The sequence below is a fragment of the Lineus longissimus genome, chromosome 1 (assembly GCF_910592395.1).
Source record: "Lineus longissimus chromosome 1, tnLinLong1.2, whole genome shotgun sequence".
Lineage (NCBI taxonomy): Eukaryota > Metazoa > Nemertea > Pilidiophora > Heteronemertea > Lineidae > Lineus > Lineus longissimus.
The window spans coordinates 18080159-18096529 of NC_088308.1; the positions used below are offsets into that span (position 1 = coordinate 18080159).

Here is a 16371-nt window from a genome sequence, read left to right on the forward strand (position 1 = left end):
GACACCATGCAGCGAGGCTTCTTCAAAGGCTGGTTTATAGAGGATTCATGTTGTTGTCACTTGTCACGACACATGCTTCACTTGTTACTTGCTATTAACTTGTAAGAAGTAACCAGCAACCAAGAAAGTTGCAGCATTATATGACGGTAGTGCTACATAAATGCATAGCTCATGCAAGCCAGCAACAGGTATTCATAAAACGAAAGCAAAAGAGGTAAATTTCGTGCATGCTGACCTACTGATTGAAAAATACCTCACTATAATCTCACTTTTACTTGGATTTGGTGCAAATCAACAAAACACTGCCACAAGCGAAAAGTTTTTATTTCCTTAAAAATTTTAACGGCTGAAAAACATGGCGGCCAATCGAATGGTGACGAAGTTATAATGTCCGCCCACGCCCTCCGGTGTCATTTCCAAGAAGCTTGGGAACGTGGAAACCTATTGCATGTAAGAAAGTGATGCCAGAAATAAACAGATTTTTTAACAGAAAGATGGGAACCATGCATGATTGATGGTGAATCAGTCACCAAACTGTGCACTTCTACTACAATCTGTGACGCCATAGGCAACCCTGGGGTGACAAACCAGGCCTACTTGAGGGATGTCTGAAAGTCAGTGTTCATTGATAGAGAAATGAAAGCCGTTCTGGGAGAAATCCGCCAGTTCAAGTTCAAGTTCTTCCGGGCTTGACCTTACGTGACCATACAGGCCACAGCTTGTCCACACTAGAATCAACAATTGTTGCGCTGATATCAAGACAGGTTTAATCAATGTCCACTTAACAACACACCTATCCTTCTAGACAGGAGCAATGTCCAAGCTAAAAGCAGCTGCGTAGAAAGTCTATTCCCTCACTTGAAAAGGTTCGAAGTTTTTTAGTTCACATTTTCCAAAATGACTTTCTTTAAAAATGATACATACGGTACTTTAAAAATCAGCTCCTCAAATATTATCAACATAATATCATATTTAGACGTCTGATAAAACGTATGATTAATGTATTTTCCAATAATTCTAAAAGCAATCCTGGAAAAGTTAGTTGCAGGATATCGCTTGGACATGTTGGAAGTGTTTTGCTCTGAAGTGCCCGCCCAAAACTTTGCTGACTTCTTGGTACATGTATTTCATTTTTTGGTCATGACTGCATAATAAAATGCCAAAAGCATGAATACAATATTGGTTTCGTTTCACAGTACTCCCTATAAGTCAGGTTATAGATTCGGTTAAATGGGCTAAGCGTGTTGTTTCTATGGATGCTTCAAACAAAATATGATAATTTTGGGGTCCTATGGAATATTCTATCAGCCATCAAAGAATAAACATTTACACTTATCACAGTTATTGCTATTTTATAACAACGGTTGACACCGATCAGATGGAACAAATGTCATCCAATCAGAAGAGTACACAGCAACAACCAATCTCAAATATGATTTCGAACTTCCTAGTAGATTACTTTGTTAGGCGATTTCGGTTATTCCCGCTGATATCTTCATGTATATCTCGTCATGTGAAAGCATGCAGTTTTACTTTAGAAAAGAAATCAACCATAAAAACCACAATTTGATAGGTCTTATCTGATTTGAAAGAACAACATGACAATTTCTATAGACCACAGAGGCCTACTTTTTTCCCCACTAAAAGTCATGTTCTAAAGATGAACACGAAACTTCATAAATATGACAAGGATAGCAAACTTTCAAAATGTTGATGATTAAAATCATATCACATGGTACATTGTAAATCACGTCGATTTGATTTAGTCGGAGAAGGCAGGGAGTACAAAGCAATAAAGAGACAGGCTGGATATAAATGAGGTATTCCCCCAAAATTTTGTCCAATAAATAAACTCCGCGTAACAAGGAGCAGCAAAACATTCTCGATTTGAATGCATATTCTAAAAGGCCTTGGTAACATGATATCCCTGAATGTGGCGGAAAATTCCTTCAGCCTTCTGTCCTTTGTGTAGCAACCAAGGACCACTGCTCCCTATAGCCAAGGATGCAATTTTCATTTCCAATTGGTTTTGAAGACAAAGTTACTGTTGTTTGTGCAGGGATGTCCACAAACAGTTTCATCAGCCTTGAGACGAGGGGACTGCTGCTGGAAAGGTGCAGCAGGTCAAGTACTCTCTGAATACAACCACCACTTGAAGGTCGAGCAGACTCTCAATGAAATACAAATGTTACAAATATGTCACTGGACCGAAGAAATGTGACAAATTGATAATTTTGTTAATTGTCATATGACACAAATTGCTCTTTGTCCTTGAGAAGTGAGGAGGTCTTAATCAATGCGAGTATCAGATACGTAGCCTATTGTCGAAATCACCTCATTGAACAGAGGGTATTGACCTTGGTAGGAAATTCATAAAATTAGGCCAACCAGGAAATCTCCTTACCTTACCAGTAGGTCATGGCAATGGCTCTTTATAGGATTTAAAGTAAAAACAACTTTTTCTTGAAATTACAATGGGTCGAAATTCTGTTTATGAATGATATCGCCGATGTTTGGGTTTGTATTAACATTTCATTGGCTGATAAAAAAGGAAAAAAGATCTCAAGTAGCGACTTGATAGGAGAAGGAATCGAAAAAATTTAACCCGAGGAATACCGATGGGAATCACCCTTGGCCTGTACATTTACTTGTACATGTAATCAATCAAACATCAAATGACTTACTTAAGGTGGTTTGTCAAGGTTCAAGTGAAAATTGAAATCAACCGGACAGGGCCAGACCTATTGACCATAGCTCTCATAAAATTTTGAGAACTACTCAAGAGTTGATCACAGGCATAGATATACCGATCTCGATGGCCTAGTGCTTAAGGCGCCCGCCTCGTGAACGGAAGGTCGAAGGTTCGAGGCCCGCTGGTAACCTCTTTCCGATGCGGCCGGTTGGTCAGCCGCCAGCTAGTTAAACATAGGGTACAAACTGCCTTCTCGCCAGGCGCCTGGCATTAGAGATAGGAGTTTGGAAGTGAAGAGTGTCTCATAAGCCAAAAAGCTGGCTGGCCCTTTCATTAGGGGTGACACTATAATAAACAAACTTTACTTTATACCACTTTGAATTTTGGTGACTCCATTTACAATTCAGAGATATTCAAACAAAATGACACAAACTGTAAAGGAAGACAATGTTCAGATAGAAATACAGAAGGCAAATGCACAAATAGAGAAGGCAGAAAGGTCCCAGCGTGATGCAGTGATCGCGAAAACCAGTGATTTTCAAGAAGAAGAACAGAAAGCAGAAGAAGAAAAAAAAATTCAAAATACAAAATACAAAATACAAAATTCAAAATACAATTCAAAATACAATTCAAAATACAAAATACAAAATACAAGATACAAGATACAAGATACAAAATACAGAACACAAAATACAAATTACAAAATACAAAATACAAAATCATTTTGGCATGATTCTGTTTTTTCTAACCAATCAGAAGAAAGGCAGTAATCAATTGATGCTAATCAAAGCTGAGATAAAACAGAATCTGATGATCAACTCCAACAGAAAATAAAATTATTCACTACATGTATGAAATTCTGATGACAAATATGTAAATTTCATGCGTACATGTATGTAAGAAACAGATAGTGTGATGTCACAGAGTGCAGTGCTCTCCCAGATGGCATCCTCTGTGATGCAACACATGAAAGTATACAAGTGATGTCACAACTTGTGTGTGGGGTCACTTGTACCTTTTTACGCTCGGTCGCTCGCTTTCGAGATATAAAATTTAGATATTTATGATCTACTTGTCACTTGATTAATGATTTGAAAGCATCCTTTTTCTGCATTAGAACTTCAACTGATTTGAATTTTTATCGCAGATGATTACCAAATGCAGCATCTTTTTATTCATGAAACTGATCCTGAACTAGAAAATCAAAACAGCATCTCTCACCGTCAACAAAGGGGTACAAGAGTTCAGAATCTCTCGTCTCCTGTCATTGCCAGATACCTCCGAAACAAAAAAACACAAAAGAACAATACATCTGCCGCAGTTTCAAATCAATATCCAATCAGATTGTGTTTACAACAGCCGCTGCCATCGTCAAATTCCAAGAAAACCTCTCCATTTGTCGCGTGCTATGGTCCCTGGAGATGAGTTGATATTCAAGGTCGTTAAAGGACACACAGTTCACTAGATACAGGGTGTGTCAGAAAAACATTGTCACCATCACTGATATAAGACTGATAGGGAGTACCGGCAGGATAAGACGGTTTCCTAAATTGGGTAGAGATATAGTCAACCCATGAGTATCTTAATTTTGTGATGCATATAAATATTCACGAGTTTCAAGGCTTTTCATATCAAGTTGGTTGCTATGCTCGAACACAGACAAACAAATTACAAATGGATGTGTTTACAGCAGATTGCCTTCAAATTCCAAGAAAATCTCTCGTTGGTGTCACGTACTACGCTGGGAAGATGACGCTGTCACATGATGTTCAAGTAAAGGTCAGGCTAGGACACAAGAAAGGGTTCAACAATAGTGTTCATACAAAATTCATTTCCAATATCAGATGAAACTGATCATGCATGAAAGTCATTGCAAACAGATACGAAGATAATAGATGGAATTATTAACTCTCTACCCCAAAATCTATGAAGAGAGCTTGAAATAATGCATTTTTATACCAATGGATAATTTATTAATTAGAATCAATGTTTCCAAGAACTCAATAAGGAAACTGCTATAAATTAAACAAGTAGGGTGATAGCTCTGCGTTGCTCCCCAAAGTTGCTATGGCCTGTTTTTACTTCAATATCAATTTGGTTGGCTAAAATTTGAAACGGCGGCCGTGGGGATCGAGAGATCAATCGATGATTTCCTAGAACTAAGCGAAAACAACAAACAAATGCCTGGCAGCCATGTTGCACTACAAACGGCTGTTACGACGTTAGTGGTTACGATGAAAGATAGAATGGGGTAATTGTAGCCCCAGTTTATTTGTAGCCCCTGCATTGTTTGATACATGGAGATATCAATCAATATCATAGGCTGGGGCTACAATTACCCCATTCTACCTCAGCAACAGCTATTTCTGAAGGGACACTCCAGATGTGTACAAATACATGATGGTTTAATCTGACTGCAGTATTTTTAGATTTTGATTAAGAGTCACCTTCAGTTTCTGGTTTAAAAATAAATTTGTCATTCCGCATGTTGCCACAGCCAGCGCTCCTGCTTGCAAGTCTTCAGCACAACAGTAACATATTGATATTTAGCTTTGATATGCCTGACCCTCATGACATACATAAATCCCTAATATGAATAGCAGAAGCTGTACCCTTGTCGCTTTCAGCATGTTAATTACGAACCGTTCTTCTAACGATATGCATGATTATATTGATTTTGGAACCTGGGAGCATTCTTGGAAGTCCTCATCAACAGACTGGGATGGATTCAAGTGATAGTGCATTTTATATCAAACCATTAGCCACCATCTGATCTTGCCATATGTGACAACCTCACTAAAAGCACCTACTTAAAACCTCTAAGCTTAAGTTGACAACAACAGGGCTGTATTCCGGGGTGGATCCAGGAGGGGTGCGAAGGCCCAGGGGTGCACTTGAGATAGCACAGGCACCCTGGTGGATTTTAGGGTCAATTTACCCCAATTCATGGTGAATTCAAAGGTTTATTCCTAATCCGAGAGGGGGCCGGCACCTGCCCCTCGACACTTCAAGTGGATCTGCCACCAATGTGAGCAATGGGAGATGTAATGCCCATAAATAAAACTGCCCAATAAATAATTTAAAATCAATACTTTTCAACAAAATGTTAGAAGAATTTCACAATTCAGGCTGTCTGCCAATAACCTTGACCCAATGAGTAGGCCCTTGGCCCAAGGCCAAAGATAGATATTGGGTGATATGAATAAAGACTAGCAATTGCTTTTACTGAAAACCCCATGTACACTATGCCTTTCTGTACAAAACTGAAGTAAAATCATTTACTAGTCTTTATTCATATCACCCAATATCTATCTTTGGCCTTGGGCCAAGGGCCTACTCAGTTTATACTGGCATCGGTTGACTGAGCAGAAAATTTATGCATAATACACTGATATATAGGACAACTGTGACAGTCACTTAAGAACTGATTGAGATATGGAATACAGAACGCAATCATTCATAATCATATCATTCAAGTTGATATTTTTAGAAAAATGTACTCTTAAAGATAAGGTAGGCTACCTGGTATGAAAACCAGAATAGTATTACTCATAAAATAACTGGCAATTGATATAGCCTTTGAACAGGTTAAAAATGATTTAGGAACTTTAATATTTGAGAAAAAATATTCGTTTCACTTTTCCCCTTTTCTCGACATCAATTCTCGACAAACATAATTCAGAATCGCTTCCGAATTTGGACACTCTGAGGTTCCGAATGACTCAGTACAAATTAAGGAACCTCTGAGGGAATCTTAAGTTGGAATCCTTCGCTAAAAACACAAATCAAGTTACCGATTGTTGGCAGTGCATATCAATTTCAAAGCTTCATCTTGCTGAAATAATGTCTTTTTTTATATTCTGTGGTGAATTTTGCTGTAGGATCTATTTCTGCATACAATGCAAATAAAGGAGTCTCAATTCAGACTCAGAGCAGAGTATGAATTCGAACTCTTTTCAAGAAGTCTTTAATAATTTGGACTAAGAGTTTGAAATGGAAAACGATTCCGGGTAAAGCCTCTTCCAGAAAGGTGACAAGCAGGTGCTCTGATGGAGGTCACATGCCATTAGAAAGCTTTAATTAGCCTGAGAACAAATCCTTGACAGCATTAAAGGAACACCATCCTTCTTCATGCAATGCGGATGAAGTAGTCAAATATAAAGTACCCTAGTATCACTGAACTAAGACCAAGGTCATGATGCAACACGGGAAAGTGGCTGTCAATTCGAAATGCAATCGATTTGCATTTTTCGCAGTCGCAAAAATCAAGAGCACTTTTAGTGAAGGAAGACGGGAAAAAGGTGGAAAGTGCCTTTATTTCACACATCAAACTTTGCTGGCATGTGTCCAGGCCAATTCATTCAACAAAAAACATCTTATCAACTTTATACAACTTTGAGCAAATAATGACCTAAATTTTGGACTATTTACATTTACACTCCACAATTTGACAGACTGTTGTATTTTATAATTAAGAATTCAATGAAACCTCTTTTGATTGGAAAAAGAAACTGTGACAATTCCAAGTATTTCAACCAATACGAAAATGAACTACATTGTATGCAGGTGGCTTCATCAATCAAACTTCAAATACTCAGACATGTCTGATAAAAAACTTTTTTGCAATAATTTTCATAAATAACCGAAATCTTCAAAAAAGATTGCCCACAAAACTTGAACAGTTAAAAAAGATTATTTGGAGTTTTGGAATACAAAGATCATAATCTGATGTATCATTATAAAATGTCAAATGGTATATTACTCAACGAAAGAAGATTTTTGTCAGAAGGGAAAAGCCTGCATGAGATTAAAACAAGCTTATGCACCACGCAGTTACCCGTGAACACAAATACCCTGGATTTATATCAACTCATAAATCACGCCTGCCTTTGGATAAACCAGCACTTTCCAAGAAACACTATTAGGTGCAGAAAAACTCGCAAGACATATTCATTAGTTTCACCAGTAGGCTGTTTTTGCCATCTTCTGCATGTACTGGTACCTTTTTTTTGTTGCTCAACCAATCTGATCACGTTTTTCTTGGCATTTAGCAAGTGACTGAAGTCACCAAGTCCACAAATTTGGTTATTTTTCCATATTGTGCCACATATCAACCCCACAAATAAGAACAGCAGTTCAGGTCACTGGAGAGCAATTTCCTCGGCACCTGAAGCTTATTCCTCAGCGAGAAAGAGAGCATGCACTCTCTGTATCGAGAAATATCTGAATGCACAGATTAATAAACCGAGCACTGAATCCTGGGCGAGTCTGTCTGCAGCATTATGGGTTTCTTGGAAGAAGTTATTGATTTCTTGACAGCCTCATGGAGATAACATTCCCAGTTGAAATACAAGGCGAAATTTAGAGGAAAGGTTTTCAATTTATGGAACAGAACCATGATCCGGTAGGCGAAAGTTTAGGCGCCTCACATATTGTTGGGCAAATCTACCAAAACCACTGTGAGACGGCTTAATTTTCCTTGAACCATATTTCTGGTTCAAAAGTTCAAATCAATCTTTAGAGAATTTGAAAGTCAGGTCATGATGTATAACCAGTTGGTTGATCTCGCCACAACTCTGGGCAAAACCATAGCACCAACTAGACTTTGGCCACCAGCGGTGTCCGCAAACATAATCTATACTTGACCTCAGCTGAAGATTTGCTTTAACCGGAAGGTACATGTAGTCACACTCACTGACTAATTACCGTAGCTGACCGGCAATTACTAATTAACAAATAGTCGATGTCCAATCGATTGGTAGGGCATGACCTAACCATGATCATCAATATGGAAGTGATTCCGAGGATCGTGACAGCAGACAGAACTCAATTTGTCATCGCAAATTGGCATTACAGAACTGGACTCTACTCATTCGCACAATAGCAAGGACATTCCTCTTACCCAGGAAGAAGCATTTTTTACATTTCAGGACCAATGAATTTCCCAAATACGATACAAATACAAATTTATCACCGAAATTTTTTTGGCTTATTCATGTATAAGAAAGCCACCAACCAATGATATGGGATCTTAGTTTTTCGCCGCAAATGAGCCTGATTAGCCTCCCCAGGGTCGTAAATCCTACCAGAAGTTGCATGGTTTCTAAGAAACTAAACCCGTATTAATGGCAAAACAAGGTTTCCCTTCCTCTTGGAAAGAGAGAAAATCAGTAATACCCTCGACTCAAAACTTTCGGAGAAGAAGGGATTGTATAACTCCCTGTGAAGTGGTCCAATTTTCATCTGAGAGTCGCAATTAATGAAACTCTTAGTCAGAAGGAAGCTAACAAAATGTAAGAAATTATTCAATTGCGCTCATCTATTTTTTAGTATTCTTATGATTTCTTGCAAATTATTCATTTTTTGATGGAAAACAACCTTTGTATGTACAGTAAAACCTCTCTATTAAGGACACATAAGGGACTGACAACTACTGTCCTTAATAGAGAGGTGTCCTGATGAGAGAGGTCAAATTGAATGGAAACAACCAATTTGGGACAAAAACTAGTGTCCTTAATAGAGAGGTTGTCCTTAATAGAGAGGTTGTCCTTAATAGAGAGATGTCCTCTATGGGAGGTTCCACTGTACATGTACTTTGATAAGCCATTTCTGATTAAAAAAACATGTTCTCATGAGTTCATGAAAATGATATTTGCTGTCGCAGAGCAGACCAATTAATTCTTTTCTTGATTTATCGGCATAGTGATTCCGTCATTACCAAGGGTGTCATATACGTCAGCCTAACCGGGCATTTGTAATAAGACAGCAGGCAACGGGTGCCAGGGAAATTAGCATGATGAATTGAAATCTGATAGTCAGAAGAAACAAATACAGCCGCAATTCTATTGGCTGACGCTAGTGCGTACTCAGCCTCATCGGGTTAGCTCTTTTATAGAATTCCAGGAATCAGATACTCAGCCGTCTGAGGGGAATCTCAGCCTGTTACGCTAGCGGTGCGTATATTCTCGGCGATCAGTCTCACGAACAGACAATAAGTCGTGTACTTTTCTTTTGATTTGTATTGGTAAGAAACCACAAAGTGTACCCGGAAGAGGTTTCTCGGATAGAAGATGAATGTTATTTATCCTTATTAATAAATCAGCCTTGGGATGTAGAATGTCAGAAAAAAACATGAAGAATTATGTTCCTGATGATTTCTGCTGAAGAGTACTCGGTGACTTTTAGCTTAGAATATTCAAATTTCATGGAAGCAAAATAGTTTATGTACATAATACAGTAGAACCTCTCTATTAAGGACACCCTCGGGACTGACAAATGCTGTCCCTAATAGAGAGGTGTCCTGATCACAGACGTTGATTTGGAAGAAGACACCCAATTTGGGAGCAAAACTAGTGTCCTTAATAGAGAGGGTGTTCTTAATAGAGAGGTGTCCACTAAGAGAGGTTTTACTGTATTATAAAACTTTACCAAAGACAGCACTTTAGTTCTTAGAACAGCACGCGACCGGGCACGATGAGGCCCAGTTATTCGACTTTGGACAATTTTTGTTGTATCACCAGTTTAATGCGACTCTGTTTAGTCTCATTGAAAGGACTTTAGTAAAAATACAATACTTATTGGCTTGATTCCAGTTTGTTGACAGTTGCTTAGAAGTCTCAAGCAATGTTACCGTGACACCTTTTGCTATCTGATGTACTTTAGAGTAAACTTGGGGACAATCACAAGTTTTCAGTGCATGCATACAATAAGATGCCGTTTTTATGAAACTCGGTCTGTACCCATTGAGACTCAAATCAATGCAGTTCCATTACTTGCAGACAAATTAGCAAATATTTATCGACTCTTCACAAGAAAAAAAAAATTGTTTTGACAACTTCAGAATCTAAGCGAGTTTTCTGAGAATTTTTAGGAGCAAGTCAATTAAGAATATACTAACGTCATCATGAAAACTATCGTCAATGGCACTTTTTACATTCCAGTACATTTGGGTGAACTTTATTGGAAGATTATACATCTTATTTGCAGGATGGATTCAGAAGTGTCCATCAAGTTCAATGCATTAGTTGAACCGGTATGCCATTTTAATATGCGATGTGAGTCTACAATTAAGTACTTTTGTGAGATGGAAGAGTTCAATCACCAATTACAGTCTTAGAGCGGTGAAACTAGAGAATTTTCATCACAAATATCTGTGGGGTAACATCATGTCAATTCACTAGAGATATGACATTGTTGAGGAGGAGTACATTAGGCTTATCAGGTGAAGTCCCATAATTTGAGGTAATTAAGCACATTTAGCATTCCGACTGAGGAAGATTCCATTCTGTTGGAAATGAGTCATAATTAAGGCTGGATGGGGGTGCTCCGACGTCATCAGAAATATTCAGGTCATCAGCATGCTGCTGCGAATTTCTGATATTATGCGGATAAATGTGGGGTTTTTTCAGTGACCAGATGAGTCACATGGCCGCACGGGGTACCCTAACGTCATCAGAAATATTTAGGTCATCAGCTCATGAATGGATGATGTTTATCATGTTTTCTGTAAGCTGGACTGAGTGACTATTGGCACCATTGTGACTTATTCGTATTAAGATTTCATTAATTTTAGCTTGGCTAACAATAACATTAACATTTAACACTGGTGTACATGAAATACAACTGTCCCTAAATTTATATCAGTGCGCAAAAAAATGGGGGGAAACTTAGTTCAGAAAGGCGGTAAACTTCCTGGGGGGCGTACATATCCCCGACATAACCAGTTCTGAGACAGATTTCTTGGAATAAGAAAACTAAAAAGGCTGAACACGTGCCAATCCCTATTCCTTTAGTACTTACAGAACTATGACAAAAATCTTTAGGATTATTGTTTAACTCTTTGCACTGAGACTTTACATGCTTCGGAAATTAAGGTATAAATTCCAACCCCAATAGTACATAAAGGTACATAAAGGTGAGATTGAAATACTGTAAATTAGAACTAATACAGTCATGTTTAAAACAGCACTTCAGAGAGACTTCCAACTTTTTTATGTAAGTCATTGGTAAAAAATCTTTATAAATGCCAGTTTTTGACATTTCTTCTCATAAGAATTGTATACTACTTGATGTTTATCAACTATATTTATTGTATTCATGGAGTGTTAATCACACTGTTAACATATCATATTCAGCAGAGTACTATTGAAATATAGAATACTATTGAAATATATGGTGATAGGCAATGCAGAAAAATTAAAGGAATTCTCAAGAATTCTATGTTCAGAATAGCAAAGGTGTCAGACTACTGCAATGTGGCTCGTCTTAATATAGCTATACCAGACATAGTTTTTGAAGATTTCGGCTGGACAGATTTTCACAGTTATTTGGTGAAATGTAAAACAAAGGTGTTGGACAGAGTTCACTTTTTTTTTGAATCTCACCTTTTAACTTCACAATCTATCTATTTACAGAAAAAAGGAATCCCTTCACGAACAGAAATTTCTCCTAAATATAGGCTTAGGGTGTTGTTGGATGCAAGGAGCTATCACACCTTTCCCTTTGTCCCCACACACTGGTTCACCTCAGATTCAACTCCAAGCCATCTCCCTCTTAATATGGACGACACCCCAGAAGTTTCCATTGTCTGCTGGATAAAATGATTAGCCAAAAGCATCTGCTTTCATGATTCCATACCAAAAGTGTTAACCAGAAATTAGCTTATTCAGCAAGATTATAAAAGATGATTATTTTTAGCCAACCTGGTTTCACAGAATCCATACAATGCATTCTTGGAAGCGTTACAATGGAAAATGCAACTTTCGCTTTCCTGGTATCATATTATTCCGACCCTCCTCGAGCAACTAGCTCTGCAGCAGACATTCGAGGACAGACATCGTCAAACAATACCAGGTATTCTGGTAAACAGAACCACAGAACTAAATCTGAATCGGCTTAAAAACTACATTTCATCTGACTTCGAGACAAGATAATGCGACATCAAAAAATGGAAATCGAGAGCCAAAATACGAGGGTGCCTGTGATATGATAAAAGTTTAGTGACCCGACTTCAATTTCACTTCTTTATAACGTCAATAAATCATGCAAGTGCCAAAATATAAGGGTACCTGTGACATTATAAAAGTTCAGTGACCCACTTGTAACTTCAATTCTTTCTTTGGAATACTTATGGCAACCAATTTGGCTTTTTATCAATGTTCAATTAGTGATTTCGCACTTTAAAACCATTTTACCAGGAAATTTCACGATAGTGATTTCCAATTTTTTAAATTTCGCACACCAACGGGTGTGAAAATGAACCATCTCATTTCCTATTTATAAGTCTGGGGCCGATCACTTAGCGAGATACGGCCTGCTGAACATGTGGACAATACGGTCTGCAATAGGGTTCCATTCAGTAACTTGCGTAGGACTTGATGCTTTGATATCTACTGAGGAGAGCTTGTCGAAGGAAATATGCTCTAAGTTCAAACACTCAGGTCCTTTTTTACCATTCTCTCACCGTACTGACCTTTCAACTAATCGTGAACTCCAAAACGTAACATTAATATTGCCAAGCCCCCCCTCCTCGGCCCTTCCGAAGGGATTCTTGATAGTGCATGACCCCCAAACAAGGTCATCATTGTACGATTCTGGTGATAAAACACCAGTCTGATTTCATTGAATCCTCTGACCCCAGGACAAAAGGGTGCCATGGAAATTTTCCACGAAATGAAATTTCAATTCACCCAAGAGTTTCCAGGCATACCTGGCCGACCCCCAGGCAAATTTGCCCTGTCACTGAGTCAGGTTTGTTTAGGGCTGGGGACACTACCGATGAATCAAAGCCAATGACACTGGCGATGACTGACATGTGACTCAATGATTTCACAGTAACAGCAGGCATCATGAGAAATCTTTCTGAACGCTTCGTGACCCTGACGATGCTCCTTATCAATCCAATTCGAATAAAAAACGACTAGCTTTCGGGAAAGATTTGACTTAAAGAAAGACATGAATGATGTTGCAAATGTCCAATTGGTTAACTCATTTTTCCTCTACTGTACGTTCCTTCTTTGCTGGCCTATTACTTCCAATCTGTGCCGCGTTCAAAGACTACATCATTTGGTGGGCGTGCCTTCAGTTTTCTGGCTCCCCAACTGTGGAACTCTCTAAGCTGTAATCTACGGGACACTCAGTCACTCCTTGCTTTCAGGAACACTCTAAAGACGGTCCTATTTCAGAAGTACTTTGCTCGCTAGGGGGCGCACTCGAACAGTTTAATTGCTGGATTTGAGTGCCTTACAAGTTTTTATTGTATTGTATTGTATTGTATTGTATTGTATTGTATTGTATTGTATTGTATTGTATTGTATTGTATTGTATTGTATTGTATTGTATTGTATTGTATTGTATTGTATCCAAAAAGCAACCATAAGAGAAAACATTCAACTTAATCGCGAAAACTGGTAGTGAAAACATATTTTCAGGCATATTTTTGCAATATAAAATTGGGGGCCAAAGAAATAAAGGGGTTTACAGTTCTTACAAGAGGTGTGTTTATGATCCTGATTATGAAAATGCCCTAAAAGATTTAAATACTGCAGTGTCATCTCTCCATGTGTGCCACCTGAACAATAACAAAAACCAATCACCACAAACTAATCAATAGAACTAACGAGTTTCTGTTTACTATTTCTACAAGGGGGGTCTTTTCTCTTTATTTGTTTCCTTCAATTAACACATTATTAGTGAATGATATGTGTTAATTCCATTCTCAGAATGGAAAACTCTCGCACAACACAACATAACCAGAATTCCAAGAAACTCATTATTCGAATCGCTGCTAACAATCAATAACATTATGTGAAAGAATATTGTTAGCACACAGATCGAAGCCACTCACTGGTACCTATTACTACCAGCTATAAATCGATACCAGTATTGGCGTAAAATAAGTTCTCTAGCACACAAAGCCAAATTCATGTTGACAGCTGGTTTACCCATTCATAGAATTGTTAGAAATCAAAAGCTCTCTGCGGGTTCGTGATCTAGTAATTTAGGTTGTAGAGACAGGCAAAAAGCTAAAGACCCAAGACCCAAGGAGGCCCCAGACCAAAGCCGGCCCCCCATTGCAGAAAAACTTCTGGAAGTATACAATGACATCGCGTGCCCCTCTTTCTCTAAATGTGTGTCACTGTCAACTGAGCGGGTGCAATATGTGCAAGCAAGTGCAACAAAATTCACTGATCGCTGAAACAAAAATTGCTAGTCTGCTGAAGTGTTCTTGACCAAGAACAAACCAGGATATCATACACAACAAAAGAAGGATATTTGTCAGATTGCTCAAAACAAACCTTCCTGATAATTTAGGGGAGATTCCAAAGGCTAATTACTGATCGTTCCTGGAAGGGGTAGTTATCTTAATTTTCCAAGCAGTCAGGCGACTGGGGGGGGGGGGGTCACTCCCAAACGGGGAAACATAAGTCATTGCTTGGTGACAGACACTGTGGATCTCCTTGGTTGGGTTGAAAATCCATTGGCTGAAGACTTCTAAAACTGTGAATTTCTTAAACATGGGCACAAAACCACCAACAATACTGTCCAATGTCCCCTGGCAGAATGGACATTATCAACCAACAGACATGACAGGATGGAGGGGTCTTCACCTTTAATGTCCTTCATGAACTTACCTTTTATGACCCATTATACTCAGATTTCGAGGAACTCGCCAGAATATCTGTAATCAACAAAACAGAATGAAACATGATAATAAAACTCCAGATGAATTGCATGCTATGGGCATGGGGGGAGGCAGACATATTTCAGAGTGTCATGACTGTCCTGAAATAACCCTGAAAGTTGATAATCTACAACATGAAAGTACATTCTTTTGTATAGACCAATTCCTAGAATCATTCATTGACTGATTGTTCTTTATGAAAAATTCACACCTGTATCATGAAAAAGTCATAAAATACTGTATTTATGCGATGGGGAAGTCATTTGATTGCTTATTGCGTGTCCAATATGTTCTAAACACAAATTGCCTGGAAGAGTCTACTTGAGCACTGCTGGAAACCCTATACTTTTTACCGTATTTATTCTGTGATTCTGAGAAATATTGGCCAATAGATCCAGGGTCCTCTGCGAATGGCTTGTAAAGTTCCAACAGTCAAGGAGAAAAACGGTGTTGTAGGCATTTGTGTGGGTGCCAACGTTGTCAAAATTACTCTGGCGCAAAACCAGGCAAACCATCATGGCAGGGTTAACCTAGACCTTGCTCCACTCAAAAAAAATTAAGGCACTAAAATAACAGTACTGTGGAGAAAATAGTAAACTATTTGACGAATCGATCATTGTACATTGTGACTTTGACAAACGGCTTTAGGACTGTGGGGAAATAAAATGTCTCCCAATGATCCACACTCCCTGTACCTCTCCAACCACTACTACACTTAACATTTTGTGCAACTTGGTGCTGAGTCACACTTGGCTGCATACAATCCACAAATCCGCTGCTATAACAGTTGCCTATCGAACTAATTGGGAGAAAAACACATCCCATGAGGCCCGGAGAAAATAAAGAACAAGTCGATTCCACAGAAGTTAATTCTGCAGAAATTGGAGTATTTTGCTTTTTGCTTATCGGTAATTCCTTTCACCTGCAATCAGTCTTTCATGGAAATTACTGGGAAAGAATCAGGTGTAGAAAGTAAGATACCTAGGAGGAAAGATAT

The 16371-nt window shown here is 38.5% G+C and overlaps 1 long non-coding RNA gene across 2 annotated transcripts in view; it reads right to left on the reverse strand.

Annotated features, from left to right (window-relative positions):
• The window catches only part of LOC135493059 (uncharacterized), a 34012-nt gene that overhangs the window by 12666 nt on the left and 4975 nt on the right, over positions 1-16371 (reverse strand). For both annotated transcript variants that reach the window (XR_010448181.1, XR_010448188.1), the window contains exon 2: positions 15325-15371. This is a non-coding gene — a long non-coding RNA (uncharacterized LOC135493059). The remainder of the gene's footprint in view (positions 1-15324; positions 15372-16371) is intronic.